This window comes from Numida meleagris, chromosome 6 (genome assembly GCF_002078875.1).
Source record: "Numida meleagris isolate 19003 breed g44 Domestic line chromosome 6, NumMel1.0, whole genome shotgun sequence".
Classification (NCBI taxonomy): Eukaryota; Metazoa; Chordata; class Aves; order Galliformes; family Numididae; genus Numida; species Numida meleagris.
This window is the reverse complement of record NC_034414.1, coordinates 30,439,161-30,454,677: the sequence shown is the minus strand read 5'-3', so window position 1 is coordinate 30,454,677 and position 15,517 is coordinate 30,439,161.

Below are 15,517 nucleotides of genomic sequence, written 5' to 3'. Positions count from 1 at the left end.
GAGAAAATCCATATTGTCATGGTTTTATGATTTTCGGTTATTGGTACTTCACATCATAACATCATGTAATGAATGTACCTGGTTCTCAGAAGAGAAGGACTACTACATTCCCCATGGTACTTTGCTCCTCTGTTACCATTTTCCAGCCGGAGGGAAAAGATACAAGCTCGCAGTATAAAAACTTGCAGATCAAGAGACCTCGTCCCTTTTTCCCGCTGTCTCTCGTCTTGGCAGCACCTCGCTCTCCAGCCGTCTTATCGTAGAGTAAGGCCTACCTTGGTTTTGGGGACATTCTCTCTCTGTATTGGATTTATCAGCTTAAATTGTAATTATATTGTACTATAGTGTGTTGCTTTGCATTCCGATATCTTATTTAGTAAATTAGTTTGTTTCTCCTCAGATTGTTGCCGCTGTTCTTTGCTCTCAGGGCCATCTCCCTACCCTTTTCCCCTTTCCCCTTTTCCCAGGACATGGGCCCGTGGGTCCCCCGTCCCCTTTGTCACGGAATCGGGCCTAACGCCTGTAAACCGTTGACACATATGAGAGTGATAAACCGCCGAAATGAGGTGCAAATAGGCATAGGCTGAGTTACTCTCAGCAAACAGTTTTACATGGGATTTAAGCAAATCCTCATAGAAAGTATATGGAGAGACTTTGCTCAGTTGCAACTAGATATGCTCCCTCAACACAGTGCTGGTAGGAGGCAAGTTTACACTGCTATTGCCATGTGCTCTTTCTGCTAAGCACAAAAAGGATTTCTTAGGTTTTTTGGATATGTTTAACCAGCACCACATTCAGTTTAAAACAAAATAATTATTTTAAAATAGAAAGTTAGTTTGTATTAAAAAAAGGCAGAATCTGACATCACACTATGTTGGAATGTCCTTACGTATTTTCGTAGTGTTTAATTGCCACTAATTCTAACTTGTATTTTTCCTTTGTGGAGGGAGAATTCCTACTGCTTTGGTTCAAAATGCTCCCAGCTTAGAGGATGAGAAGAATTACAAAGAGGAGATGTGTGAAACACTCCAGGCCTCTGAGGTCTAATATAGCTTAGTCAAACATAATTTCTTATTTACTTATGTATTTATTTATTCATTATGATTTCATAGAAACTGTACAAACGCTTCCTAGCATCCACACAGAATGGGGATTTTTTTAAGTTTAGAATAGGACAAAAGAAATACACAGCTTTCTGCCTTCGTCTATCTGGAATAAAATACTTCAGTACCAGGCACACGAAATGACCAAGGTTTAATTCAGTATGTAAGGAAAAGGAAAGAAATATCTTCCCAGGTACATTACTTTTTATCCTTTTGTTTAATGGCTGACCTTTTGGGCAAGCACTTAAAAAACTTAGAAAGTAAAGAGTTCCAAGGAGATAACTTCTTGACCAAAGAGCAGGCTTACAACAAAAAGAATGTAGTGTATCTTATTTATCAGTGTTTTAAGCTTACGCTACCTATCAGCCTGCAATATAAGACAACAAGAGTAAATCCAGTGACGTCAAAGATGTATTACATTTTATAACTGAAGTAAACAAATTCATTCTAAGGCAAAAAGATATTTAGCAGTTGTACAAATGTCATATTATTGGCCATTGTTTCAGGAGAGTATCTGGGGGGTCCGAGCGCTGCTTTGGCAAAGCCCTTGTGTGGAGGGCTTGCTGCCAAGTGCAGCTGTGCAGTGACAAGTCTGGAATGTCCTCTGAGTAAGGCTGGCTGCAAAGCTCTGAGGACTGGAGGAGTGGGAAGTTCTCAAATAGCTTGAGAAATATGAAAGCCTCATTCAAAGATTAAAAAAAAATCATTAAAACTTAGTCATGTAACAAGGAAACCTGAAAATAACTTTGTAACAATGCTGCTGTTAATCACCCTAGAAAAACAAATTGTTCATGTGTTCAGTATACTTCCTCAAAGGTTCAGTTTTTCCAGTGGGGTTTGTGAGAGTGGGTTTCAAATAGCGTATCACAATCCAGTATGGTAAAGATTCTAATCTATCAGGATTATGATCTTTCCATAATAAACTCTAATTTCAAACTCCTACAGAGTATAACTAAGTATTCCAGCTCCCTTCCCGTCTGGAATGCATGCTTTCCCTATGTTTCAGAACTGTTACTGTCTCACATGCTCTTTAGGCACAGTAAAGAGAGTCACTGATTGAGCAGTGAGTACGAGTGTAAGTCTACTTTTCAGGTATCTAAAAGCAACTTCTGTACTTACGTCCTGGTTTGCTGCTCTGAAACCTGGTAAAGAACATGCTTTCTAGCCAAAAGTTACGTTCAGAAAGAGAACTGTATCTATACTGCCAAATCTTTGTTAAGAGAAGCAATGCAGAATAAAGGAGAGTATATTTGCCTGGAGTTTTCTAACAATGCCTGTTTTTAACTGTATCATACACATTTTATTTAAAATAGAAAGGAACTGGGGGCTCTGAACAGACATTGTTGATGCCACCATGGTAGGAAATGGCTCTGGGATCCAGAATGTTTCTGAATACCCTCAGCTGAGGTGTAAGGTAGTGGAGTAAAGCTGTTGCTATTATTTAGATACATACAGAAAATTAGTTACATATAGCAAAGCACATTCCCAACTAGCAAATGCTATGAAAAGTGGTATGTATGGTAGCTTTGTTGAATAAGCAAAATACATTTGCTTGATTTATCATATTCCCATGGTAGGTAGTAATCTCATAAGTCCTTTCACATGTGAAGATAGGCTAACAACCAGTGCTGCATGTGAGGCTTCAGAGAAGTACAAAGATACTACGCTAAGTAACAAAGGTCCTGTTAATGAAACAGGAAAATCTAAGGTGTGGCACTCTTCAATCAGACCAGGTAAAGTAAGGAACAAAAGCACTCATGTACAAACTGAAGCTCAAATGAAGTTTGAAGCAATTAGTTACAGCCATTTAGTTCTCAGTGAGTTTCCTCCTACAGTGTCGTCGATCTGTTCTATGAAACTACATTTAATTGTAAGGCTTTTCTTTAACATTTGATAGAATGAGTAAAAACAAAACAAAACAACAATTATTCTATAAAGGTATACTCCTTTATGTGCTGCAAGACTTCGTGTATCATTTTAGAGCCTTTGCAGTTGCTCAAGTTGAAGTGCAATCAATCCCTCAGAGATTGTGACCAGCCTCAGCACAGTCACCTCCACAGTGGCCACCAACCGAAGCTGTCACTGCTCTGTCTATGACATGTTCTGTCCCAGCTTCCCACAGACAGTAACTAAAAAGGTGAGAGATGTGGCTTCTTTCTTAGAACTGCAGTACTGCTTAATTGCAGATTGCTTCTACTTAGAGGTACCTGCACATATGAGCTTACGGAAGTGTGGAGTTCATTATCATATTGAAGAGAATCACAGTATTTCCGCTTGCTTTCCCAGCCTACAATTCAACAAGCAGATTGGAGGAAGAGTATTGGGAGCTCTTTGTGTAATAACAGCCATCTGCAGGATCAAGCTAAAGAGTGTATAAAAGGTGTAGCTTTGTTCAGTTCCATGGGAACAGCAGTACAAATGGCATAAGCTGACCTGAGCATTGAGAAATATGAATTGATTACATGTCAATTAAATTATGCAGTAGTAATTCATTTCACAGTGCCCACTGGGGGATGATAAATGAAAGTCTAACATGAACATATATTAAAAGAATGCAGTAGTAATAGTTTATTACCTTGCTGACAGGATACTTACAAGTCACTTCTTATAAGGAGAGATAAGAATCTCTTGTTAGAAGTTCATATATTGAAGATGTCAAAAATCCCCTTCTCTCTATGTATTTCACACATGATCATTATTGTCTGAAGGCATTGAGAAATCAGCGCATATTAATCTTTGTAACAAAGCACATCTTAAACATTAAATGCAAGAAAATTCCAAGTTATAACATTGAATGTCACCGAATATTTAATACCTTCCTTTTTTATTTCTGTAGCATCAGGGAATTTGGCAGCTATTCAGTTCCAGAAGGCCTGTACTTCTAATAGGTAAAGAAGCACACGTATTCAAACCATTGATCTCCCAGAGTGCTGAATACAACCTCATCAGGATTGCCACATTTTCAGCACCAGCATCTCCATGCAGGTGCTACATGTGGGAAGGATGTGGTCATAGTTTCAGCTTTGCACAGAGAACTGACTGAGTTTCACATAGGATTTTGATATTTCGAAATGTGGGTTTGTTCCAGTTTGGAACAAAAGCTGAACATTACATAATTATCTATGAAAGGCAATAAAGTTTCGGCGTGGGAGCAGGTCATCTCCTAAGCTTCCCCAAAGCATCGCTCCTGCAAGCCAGGATGGGAAGGGGACTGCCCTAGGAGGTTCTTCCTGCCTGACCTGGTCCAGCACTGCACCACTGAGCTGCTGGAGCCCCCGCCAGCAAGCAGCTCCCAGGCTGCCTGGCACCAAGGAGAAGCAGGAAAATCCCAGTGCCACAGCAAAACATTCCCATTTGTCTGAACTGGGAAATTCCTACTAGAAAAAGTTTTGTCAGAACCTTTCTAGTCTATTTCATTTGTAATGAAAGCTTTCTGGTTTTGCTTTAGAGATTGTTATGCTGTGTCTGTCATGCTCCTGGGTAACGGTAATAGCGCTGTGATTCGGGTATTAGAAATCACAGACGAGAGGATAGGAGGTTGCCTGATCCCTCTCCATCTCAACTTCAAAGAATACAAAATACTAAATAAATTTCCTTTTACTTTAGAATCCTTTTCCATACCTTAAATGAAGGTTAAATTGTTTATAATACCTTCGACCCTGACACAAGATTCCAACAAGCAGCACCAGAAACCACACTGCTCTGCAGGAGGAGCAGTTGAATCCTGGTGTTACTGAGTGCTTTCTGCAAGAGGGGGCACAAGTTCCTCTCTACTGGTATCAATGGAGAACCGTTTCAGTGTCACTCTGAAAGCAATGCCTCCTATTTATTTCCATGGAAACTACAACAGATACAAAGAGCACAAGAACACTAGTTGATAGAGCAAATTCTCAGCTACAAAACATTATTTTTCAACATAGCCACCGCCATTAGATATGCATTTTCATCAGCAACGAACAAGAGCCTGCATGCTGGCAACAAAATGTAATGGAATAAGGACAGGGAAGGTCCATCTTTTGCCATATTACCAATACCCGCCTCTGTCATTGTGAGCCAACATAATAAAGTAGGAGGCATTACTTTTGGAGCAGCCCTCTTAATTAAAAACATCTGTGAAAATGATTGTCATATCTTTACAAATTTCTAATGTCATTTTATCTTTATTGATATTTAAGAGTGATGGTTACAAATGCACATGTTCGTCCTCCTCCTAAATACAAGTTTGGGCTTTAGCACCATGCAGCTCTATTTAACCTTCTGTTTCATTGCTGCTGATACATTGTCAAGAGAGAACAATGAAGTGCATGGATCTTTGGGATATCCAGCAAATTTCCTCACAGACTGCTTAATGGAATTCTTTGCTTTTTTGTTTTCGGTTAGAAATTGAAAAATAGTGAGATGGAACTTCTGAAAACAGAAAATCAGATTTTTTGATCAAATAAATGTGGGAGTAAAAAATGTTTACTTCTCTTGAAATCTTTTGTCTATTTCCAGGAATACAACTAATGTAAAGTCTTTGTAATGTATAGTGCATGTAAAATGTATGTTGGGAGCAAAACAGCCAGTCACAAACCAGGAAGCTCTGGGAGACACTGCATCAAAGGCACAGTCATCATCAATGCAGAGTGGTGCAGAGACATGCTCACCTGAACTGTTCTGTTGCCTACCTTTGTAAGTTATGGAATCAATGCTTGATGAGTTGGCCAATACATACAAGGTGATGGTGATTTCTCTGAATGGGCTATGGTCAGACAGTTGCAAAATACTGAGAGGGATTAGTAAAAATAGTGTTGTAATTGCTTATACGTGCTTGATCAGAACTTGCTTGGCCATGACCAGAATTCAGGATTCCTCACACCCACATATATATTTGGCGGCCGAGGACACACTTGTCTCTTGTCAGCAATCAGGGCTATCAACAAAAGAAAAAGCTAGAACCTCACTTGAAAAAACAGGCTGAGAATGGAATAACCAGAGCTGTTTGCTAGAGTCGTGTCAAAACACGGCTAAAGAAAACAGTGGCTTTCAAGTAAGGACCTAAATTTGACGGTTGCACTCCTGAAACTGCACCAAAACCCAAGTTTTATTTGTTTAGACACTCAGGTCATAAACAAACATTTATTACATGATAGGGTGAGAACATGGCTGACAATAATTCAGCTCCTCTTCCATGTCATGTCAAACCACTTCATAAAGCACTGGAGTCTGTCTGGAGGTGGAGGAGATGATGATGGTGTGAGCTTGGGCACTGGTGGAAGGAAAGGCAATCCCACTCTCTGCAATTCCTCCAGACTTTAAGTTTTACTGCAGTACAATGCCTTTTGCTCTGCTACACCATTCACAGCCAGACATTCTTTAGTTTCACTATGAGTTTCTAGTACTTCATGTGTTTACCTTGCTGTTTTTCATTAACTTTTCCTGTTAGCTGCTTGAAGTGATCTGTAACCTCAAGAGTTGCCGCAGGACTAGTAACACAGTACACTACAGAAGTTTACTGTAAAATCCTGTGAGGACCACCAGGAAGGTTTTGTGAAAAACATTTTGTATCCCCAGTGAAGCTGAAAGATAAGCAAGGTTCCTTGTCCCACTGGAATAACTGCTGGTTCCTGCTCATGGAGACCTCACGGGACTCCAAACTGCAGGGATGAGGGAGCTCAGGGACAATAGAGGTAAAGCAGTCCTACTTAGTAGACCAGTGATGTTTCCCTTGAACCACATTACTTAGACATTTTCTTCCACTCAAGGTAATAGAAGTGCATCTGTGCCTTGAGATCATCTGAGCTAAAATGTGATATAAATCCTAACAGGAGCCAGCTAAAAAAGCCTACACCTACAGAGCTGGCTTACAGTATTGTTTACCCAGCAGAGGAATGGTGTCAAAGGAGAAACGTGGTAGAAAGTATGCTAAGTATAATGCCTGAGTGTTTCTAAAATGACAAGACACAGATAGTCTCCTATGGCTCATCATGTTTAATGTCAGTGACAATAAAAGTGTGATAAAGATGATGTCAGGCCAACATTAGAGCAAGTTTGTTCACAGAGTTGTGATGACATGCACAGGGAATCCTGAACAGCAGTGAGTCATTCTGCAGAAAGAAAGTAATGATGAGAGAACTGAATAAAGGGAAAAATTCTATATAATTTCTTAGCAATGTAGAGTGGGAGGAAAAAGCCACCTCAGAGGATGAATCAAAGCAAATTCTAAAATGGAAAAGTAAGAAATGTTTATTTACTGAAACTTGTCAAGATGAATTCCAGCTTGGCAAATATCTCCCTCCAAGTCCCCTAATACACAGGAGAAGAGCACTTATCCTGTAACATATGGACGGTGGGGAGAAAAAAATATTAAAAAAACATGGAATAGGGATTGAAGTACCGCATACTGAAACCATCTTGGATTTGTACCAAAAAAGAGCTTTTTGGCTCCATGCTCTGAGGCCTGTGTAAAGTAATGCAATTCTCCCCAACCTCCAGAAACCAAAAATAATTTGAAGACAGTTAGGTGAACTTCTGCAGATTTAAAATAACTGCACTTTCATTGAATCATGCATATACTCATTTATACATAGGCACGGTCGGACTTCTTTGCCAGAAGCCAGCTGCCACCTGTGCAGATCCAATTGTTTATCACCCTATCTAACTTTGCTTCCTTGCATAGCCTTCTCTGTCCATCCCAACTCCTGTTTCTTATCATCTTCTAAAATAAAGGGGTCATTGGGATCACCTTGCATTATCTTTGAGGCTACAAAGTCTGCAAAAGATTACACCTTGTAAATAAAAATCATTAAGAAGACTATGGGAAGTGGGTGTGTGTATATATATATATATGTAACGGTAAATCATAGTCCTTCATCAAGCAAGTGAATGCACAATGGCTTTGCTATGTTTATCCAATGTTGAGATTCTTGGAAGTTATCTTGTGTCCATATATGTTGCTGTTTATAAATAAAATTTTTCCTTGTGTAAAGTTGACAATAAAGTACACATGATCAAGTGAGGCTTCTTCTGTTTTCAGTGACTACTGAAAACCAAACCAAACACAACAAAATAGTACTCTTTCAGTACTATAAATGACCAGAAATATGATAAACCTGTTACATACTTAATACTTCACTAGAATGGCTGCAGTTCCTAGATATAAAACATACAGATGAAATATGAATACAGTAAAAACTGTCAATGCCATGAATGCATTTTTGGCTGTATTTTAGACCATGCCTTTATACATTTATTTTCTCCATCTTAATTGCTTGTAACTTAATTCTAGCTTCTGGATTTCAAACTCAATTTCAAGATTTCAAAGATGAGCAAAACCAGTGTTTGGCAAAATGCTGGAAATAAGGGCTTCACTGTGAATGCAGCACTTTGTTAGGGAATTTCATATGACTTCTATATTCAGATTTCTTTTTCCTAATGGGTGCAAGCACTACTACAACCAAAAATGTTGTAACAGAAAGTCACCTGACAGGTAATTGTACCAGAGATGCAAATTCTTATAAGAAATTTCTACTAATGAGCTAGAAATCACAATAGTATGATCATTGGTGTGAACAGAGTAATACTGCAAGATAAATTTCAGCTAGCCTTAGAATTTGTTACATGAGATTCTAATCTACTGGTAAACAAACAAACAAATTCAGTAGCAATCAAAACCACTGAAGGCTACTATGTAAGAGAGTGCTGGTTTTGTCTATCTGGAAAAGATTTGCAGATTGGACCATCTGCTGAGAACTTCAGAGATTAAGAGAATCTAGATACATCAGCAAAGCAAAGAGATGTGTTTCTCTGAGTTGGTTGGAAAGTAAGTACCTGTAACTTAATGCTGTCTGACATACTCAGATGCTCTGATAGGATCTTGTATTTTGTTTGGCTTTTTAGCTGTGAACAATCTAGAATGCCTGAATAGCAGCTCTGTTCCTGCTCTAGCAATCCTTCTGTGCTTTTTGAAAGGTTAGCATTTTAGAGGTCATGGATGACTAGGTTAATGAAATCTTTATTAAAAAGGTTTTTAATAAAAGTTATTAAAATAGGTTTAAACTCCTATGCAGCTTTGGAAATTCTAGTCATGACAATACTCTTGCTCCTCTCTTCTACAAGCCTTCTTGTTTTGCTTTATTATCTTGCGTAGATTAAATTACTTTTGTCTCCCTCACCAAGCCATGAGTGTTGCAGTTGAAAATGTAAATGGAGAGTTTCTTATTTCTTTTTCATCTAGAGGCCCACATGAAAGAAGAATACTGTACTCAGCAAAGAGATGAGGCTGAGCAAATCAGAGAGTCAAGTATCTGTACAGGTTGTTGGGAATGGCATTCTCATCCAAATTAATTCTCGTTCCTCATCTTGCAGCTTACATCTGTTGAAATATGGTTTCTGTTATGGTTTTGGAATATTTCCATTTACTGTAAATTTCAGACGGTATTGATGAGGTCACTGTTTACTTTGAATAGCTCTTTGATAGAAAAAATATAGAGCACAATGGTATGTTCAAGAAGCATGGCATATAATACATTATTAAATTAATCACAGGAGAGCTGCACTGAGAGGTAACCTTGGGTATAGCCTGAAGGGACAGCTGTCCTTCCACATGCCTATGGGTTCTCATGTAATTGCAACAAGTGTGGATTACTGATAGATAACAGCCATGGGAATTCTGCCTACCAAAGCTGCTGCATGCAGCTGTATAAACCAGATGAACAGACTCACGAACAATAAACTGTGAGTAAGGTGCACTATTCTTCACACACCTTTTTGTAGGATATTTCTGCAGCTAATACTTGGGCAGCAGAAGACACACTCCTCGTATCAACTGAAATGGTTAAATTGCACAAGACTCGTGCTCCCTTTCCTGAGACGAGACTTGGACGACAGCCAAAAGCCTTATCTAGATGAGGTCATTATTAGATATTCAAGGTGAGACTTCAGAGTCAGTCTGCAGGTATGTGCTGTCACTGAAGAAGCCATTATGCTGTTTCCACGTGCCCAGGCTTCTGGGGGCAAGGAAACAGCATAATGGCTGTTTCTTCACATGATACCCTCCAGCAGTCACACTGCTGTGGTGGGTCAGATAAGCTAAGAACTGATGTTTTTTTCTTTTTTTTTTTTTTGTAGTTCTCATTTGGCATATAGGTTTTGTTTCTTAAAAAAATGTCAGAAATACTTGGGAACATCATTTTCATGTAAGCTGAACCCACATGTCATTATCAGATAACTATATCCGATACAGCCAATGGAAATATCTGAAGTGCAAAGTCCTGCTGTACCATACCACTCTTACAAAGTACAGATAGAAAAGGATATTCATGCACCAAGCATACATTATACGGCTTCTAATTAATTCTTATATTATGATGTGCACAGTGAAGATCCCTTATCCTATATTCCAGAGCTTAACAACTTTTTATTTGAAGAAGGGTATCAACTTCTGACATATTCTGGCAGATGAAATGGCCACATTTGACATGCAAGCCATCACACACAAAAAAAAGAGAACAACTTTTTTCTTTGTAAGATTGGCAACTTGGCTGAAGTAAATGAACAAGAATCCTACAAGACACTCACTTTTGAATTATGTGTAAGTTATTACATTATGGAAAAAAAAAAACAAGTATGTTTTCTCTAAGTAGTATATTCTTCATGCATTATTAAGGCATTTCTAGGAGCTGGTTTTGGTTTGTTAAAATATGTTTTATGGAAAATAATTGTTCAATTTGTCATTTTTGCTTGTTGGAAGGTTTCACTGTTAACAGTGACTGCATTTGTTAGATACTGTAAATGAACTTTGTCTCCAATACTTCTATCAAAATGCTTTGTAAAAAATATCCAGTTACCCTTTGTCTTTTATGTGTCAGAGTATTTCTGTGAATACATAAGGCATGCACATATACTACGCCTCAAACATTCTTTCAGTGGTAAGTTTCATGCTCTCCCCAGGATAGTCTGTGAAGTACTGTATTTGGCAATCCTTCATAAAAAAAATTTCTTCATTTTTGTTTGAGAGATTACAAACCCCACTGTACTTCCAAATAATTAGGTTTAGATCTCTGCATATTTGCTTCAAATAAGAAAATTAACTTTGGTTCTTAATGTAAATCGTAAGTTATGTAAACATAGAAACACACTGTTAAAGTGTAGCTAAGAAAAGTACATATTGAGGCAATCATTCAGGAAGAAGCATAAACAAGAGTATTTACCATGAAACAAGGCCATCTATGAAACTGCACCTATTCTGGGGAACTGCAGATCGTTAAACGTGCAGATTCCTGTAGTTTAAAAGGAAGGCTGATGGACCAGTTGGCACATACATAAGCACACCTGCAGTGTAGTGTTTTAAAGGAAGTAGGATTATTTTTATAACTTGAAATTTTCAAGGTATACATTTAAAGGACAGGGAACGTCCAAGAGAAAAAAAAAAACAACTTTGATTTCCTCCAAATAATATTATTAAATCCTCCTCATGAGCTTGTGTATGTGTGCATACACTGTCAGAGGCATATATAGTTATGCATACCAAAACGTAAAAGGAAATATGATCTTAAACCTGAAAAAAGCATATGCAAGATTTTAGAATAGTGAATTAGAAGTGAAAAATTATAAAAGGTAATGCATTTCAGGTGAGACAAATTCAGTTTCAAGCCTTGTGGAAGCAATCAGTACCTTTAATAAAGACAGAAGAGCACATAGCTTTTGTCAAAAACTCATTCTGATTAATTTTTAAAAATGCATGAAATTTAACTGATTCTTGCTACTGAGCTCTCTTCTAGTCATAAGAGAGGAAGAAAACTGGCATGCTTAAGCATAAATTTGGCTGGATTAGTAGGAAATCTACTGTAGTCATAAATGGAAAGTATTCAAACTAAAATGTCAGTAGTAGAGGATGACAGGAGTTAGTGTTAGAGGTCCAGATTTGAAGTATTTACACAAATACAATGTAGACAGCAATGTGGAACGCAAAGATTTCCAAGTTTGCAGATAGCACTTAATTAGCAAGTACTGCAAATAACGAAGGAATGTGCTGTGAGAAATCAGAGACTGAAATGGAAGAAAACCTTGATCTGTCAGGTGAGAGAAGCTCTAATTACAGTGGAGTTTTCAAAAGGCAACATACAGAACATCTTTAATGACAGACTTTTATGTCAGACTTAACCATTGCAAGTTTCAGTAAGTTGTGTATATGTAGTTGTTGCTGTTGTTGGTTTTATTGCGATGTTGTTTTGTTGTTTTAATTCTCAGAGGCTTTAGACTTCTTACTCTAATGAGTGAGTCACAGAACTGAAGTAATTCCATGTCCATTGCAGGAGCTTTGGCTCAGATGCACCAAAACACTTAGGCATTTACAAGGATTTGACAAAAAAAGAGGCCAAAATCACTATGCAACTATTCCACAGAAAAGAATCTACCAATAAAGTTCCGCATGGTGCCTTATGGTCTGCTTCTTTGTATGTGAAGCACAGCCTTCACTTTGGCAGTAAGTTGATAGGTAGCTGCTATCTAAGTCTTGCACACAATGCTGAGGCTTATGCTGAGCCAAGGAGGCAGAAGGATGTTCCCATTTCCTCTTCATGCCACAGCTCAGTCCTTCAGGTCAGCTAGATGGAATGCTCAGCTGACATAGGTGAAGAAATAGGTTCTTAATTCACCCTAACATCATAGAAATTATGATTGTGTCAGTCTCCTTCTCAGGGCAGATCTCACTCAGAGTGACCATTCCCTTGTCTATCTGCATCTTGAAAATCTCCAGGGCTGGAGATGCCCAACTCTCCTTCGGGTGCCTGTTTCTGTACTGTGCTACTTGCTTTATTAAAGCCTTTCTCCTTCTCGTCAGTCTGAGCCTCTCAAGTTGTGTTTGTGTCAACTTCCTCCTCTTACACTGACTGCTACTACTGAGAAGAGCTGGACATTTTCCTAACTCCCCTTCAAGTAGCATTAGGCTATGTTTATATGCCTCCTTATTTAGCCAAGTGAGCCTTCTGCTGAATTTCCTCATCTTAAAGCGCAACAGGATAGTTTGCTCCTGAGTTCTTAAACAGTTTTCTCTAAAAATCAGCCAGCTCTCTTGGGCACCTTTTCCCTTCACAGCCTTTGACCAGGTGATTCTGCCTAGCAGTTCTCCAAATAGGCCAGATCTGCTCTCCTACTCCGCTGCCTCTTTTTCCAGCCTCCTCCAGCTCACAAGCTGTCATGACACAGCCAATGATATCCTCTCTGCCTGCACTTGCCCTTAGTTCTTTCCAAGTGGCAGGACAGGTGGAGCATTACACCAGTTGGTCCCTCTAGAATTTGCACTGTAAAATTATGGTTTGTAATAGCAGTGACAATAGTCTCCTTAATGTTAACATTCCTTACTCTGCCTCTTGTTTCAAAAATCAATGCATTTGGGTTGATATTTAGTGAAAAATGTAAAATGCTGCTATAAAAAATATATCACTGCAGGTGACTGCTAGGATTATGAGCTCCTTCAAATAAACTGTAAATTTTAAACTGTGGGATCTCTTTCCTAAGTTTTACAGAAAGTTTTAATATTAAAGTGCTAATATTAAAATAAAAAGGACAGTACGTGCTGCCAGCTGGAATTCTGCTTATGATTTGAAATTGAACAAGGAGTCAAAACCTACATATATCAAAGCATTCTCAAACATGGGCCATCACTATCTTTTTTTTTCCTCCAGAAAAAATAACCTTATCTTTGGGAGGGTATACAAGAAGGAGATTTTAGGAACAATTGGTCTGACACCAAGGGATACCATTTTCTTGCTCTTATAATGCAGACAGACAGCTTCTCCCAGAGAAACCAGACTGCTGTTCAAAATTCAGAGCAGTAGAGAGAGTCAATGCAAAGTAGTGGTTACAGACTAGAAGCTGAAAAATGTAATTAAAATCCACCTTCACTAAGGGTATTGCACTGACCATTTGCAGTCATATCCCTGGTACTCTGAAAAAATACCAGAGAAGTATCCATGCTATACACCGTCCTATTGCTTTGTGCATCTCACACATGTTACTGTGAGTTCACAGTACTGTGTGGATTTTGCATTCAAGCATGCAGACAAAAGAAAAGTTAGTAACAAGCAACATGCAAAGATAAGAATATCCTGTTCCTTGCTCTGCTATTCCAACTTCATTTAACTGAGGTCCAAATGATTTCACAAATGTGGCAATGCAGCAGTAGAGCAAGGAGTAGAGTGCACTAAGCTAAAAAAACACCCAGATTATGTTGAGTTAACCGAAAGAGTTCTGAGCTCAGCTGCTGTATCTGTCTGCACGTGCCCTGTCATCTTAGTTTGAGGTTTGAACTTATACTTGATCCCAAATTCCTTAATCATCAGATGTGCCAGCAAGTTGGCTTCTGCTTGCTCTCACACTGAGAAAGCCAACTGGCTTTTAAGATAGGGAAATTCAGGCACTATTTTACATCTCCCCTCTATGGAGAGGTAACATGATTCCAGCAGACTTTCTACTAGATTTAGGTTCAAATCTGAGCAGGTTTACAGAAGGTGATATCAGTAGACCTGTAGTTACCAGGTTTTAAAAATACTGTAATATCCAAGACTTAAGTCATGAATGAGTACGTGACCAAAATTCTTATTGGCACCTTTTATTTATTACTCTACAATTGCAAAGAAAATTGTCTTCTCACGTCCTATCAGGTCCTTAAACATGGGCTCTAATGTTCTCAAACATTATTACTCAACATAGCAAATTTTTGTTCTGAAAAGCATCACAAATCATAGAATCATAGAATGCTTTGTGTTGGAAGAGACCTTTAAGATCACCTACTTCCAACTCTCCTGCAATGGGCAGGGACATCTCCCACTGGATCATCCCAAATACCATCCTCCAGTTGATAACGGCTGCCCTCATAGTAATAGCAAACAAAACCTGGCAAATTTCTGGGCAGTACACTTCAAAAATATTATTGCAAGTTCACAAGCTAAGCAAATTGTCACCCTTTTAAGCTAACTATCAGTTCTCACAACCACATTTAAATTTCCTGACATGCGCCAAATCTGAGATAATCTTTACTCTCCATCTGCACAACTGCAAATTTCACCCAGGCTCATTCAGCCTGGTGAGTGTGTCATCTTGCTCCTTGGGTTTGAAAATGCCCATAAGGTTAATGCAAAGTTATCCTTGTACCCGTCTATGTTACCTCTATCATTCTCTTCAGCTCCATCCACAGTTACTCTCTTCTATACCACATTAAACTGCTTCTTCATTCCCTATATTTTTTCAGTACTGTTTGGTTAGCTTTGGTCGTGACTGAATACTGTTATGTATCCAAACAAGCATACTGACACTTTTCTTATGTCTCACTTTTCTCTCTTCATACTTGCAAGGTTCTCCCATTGTTCTCTTCCAAACTACTTCTAGGACTCTTCTGGGCCACCCTACTCAGAGGACAGTTTGGTAATACCGGG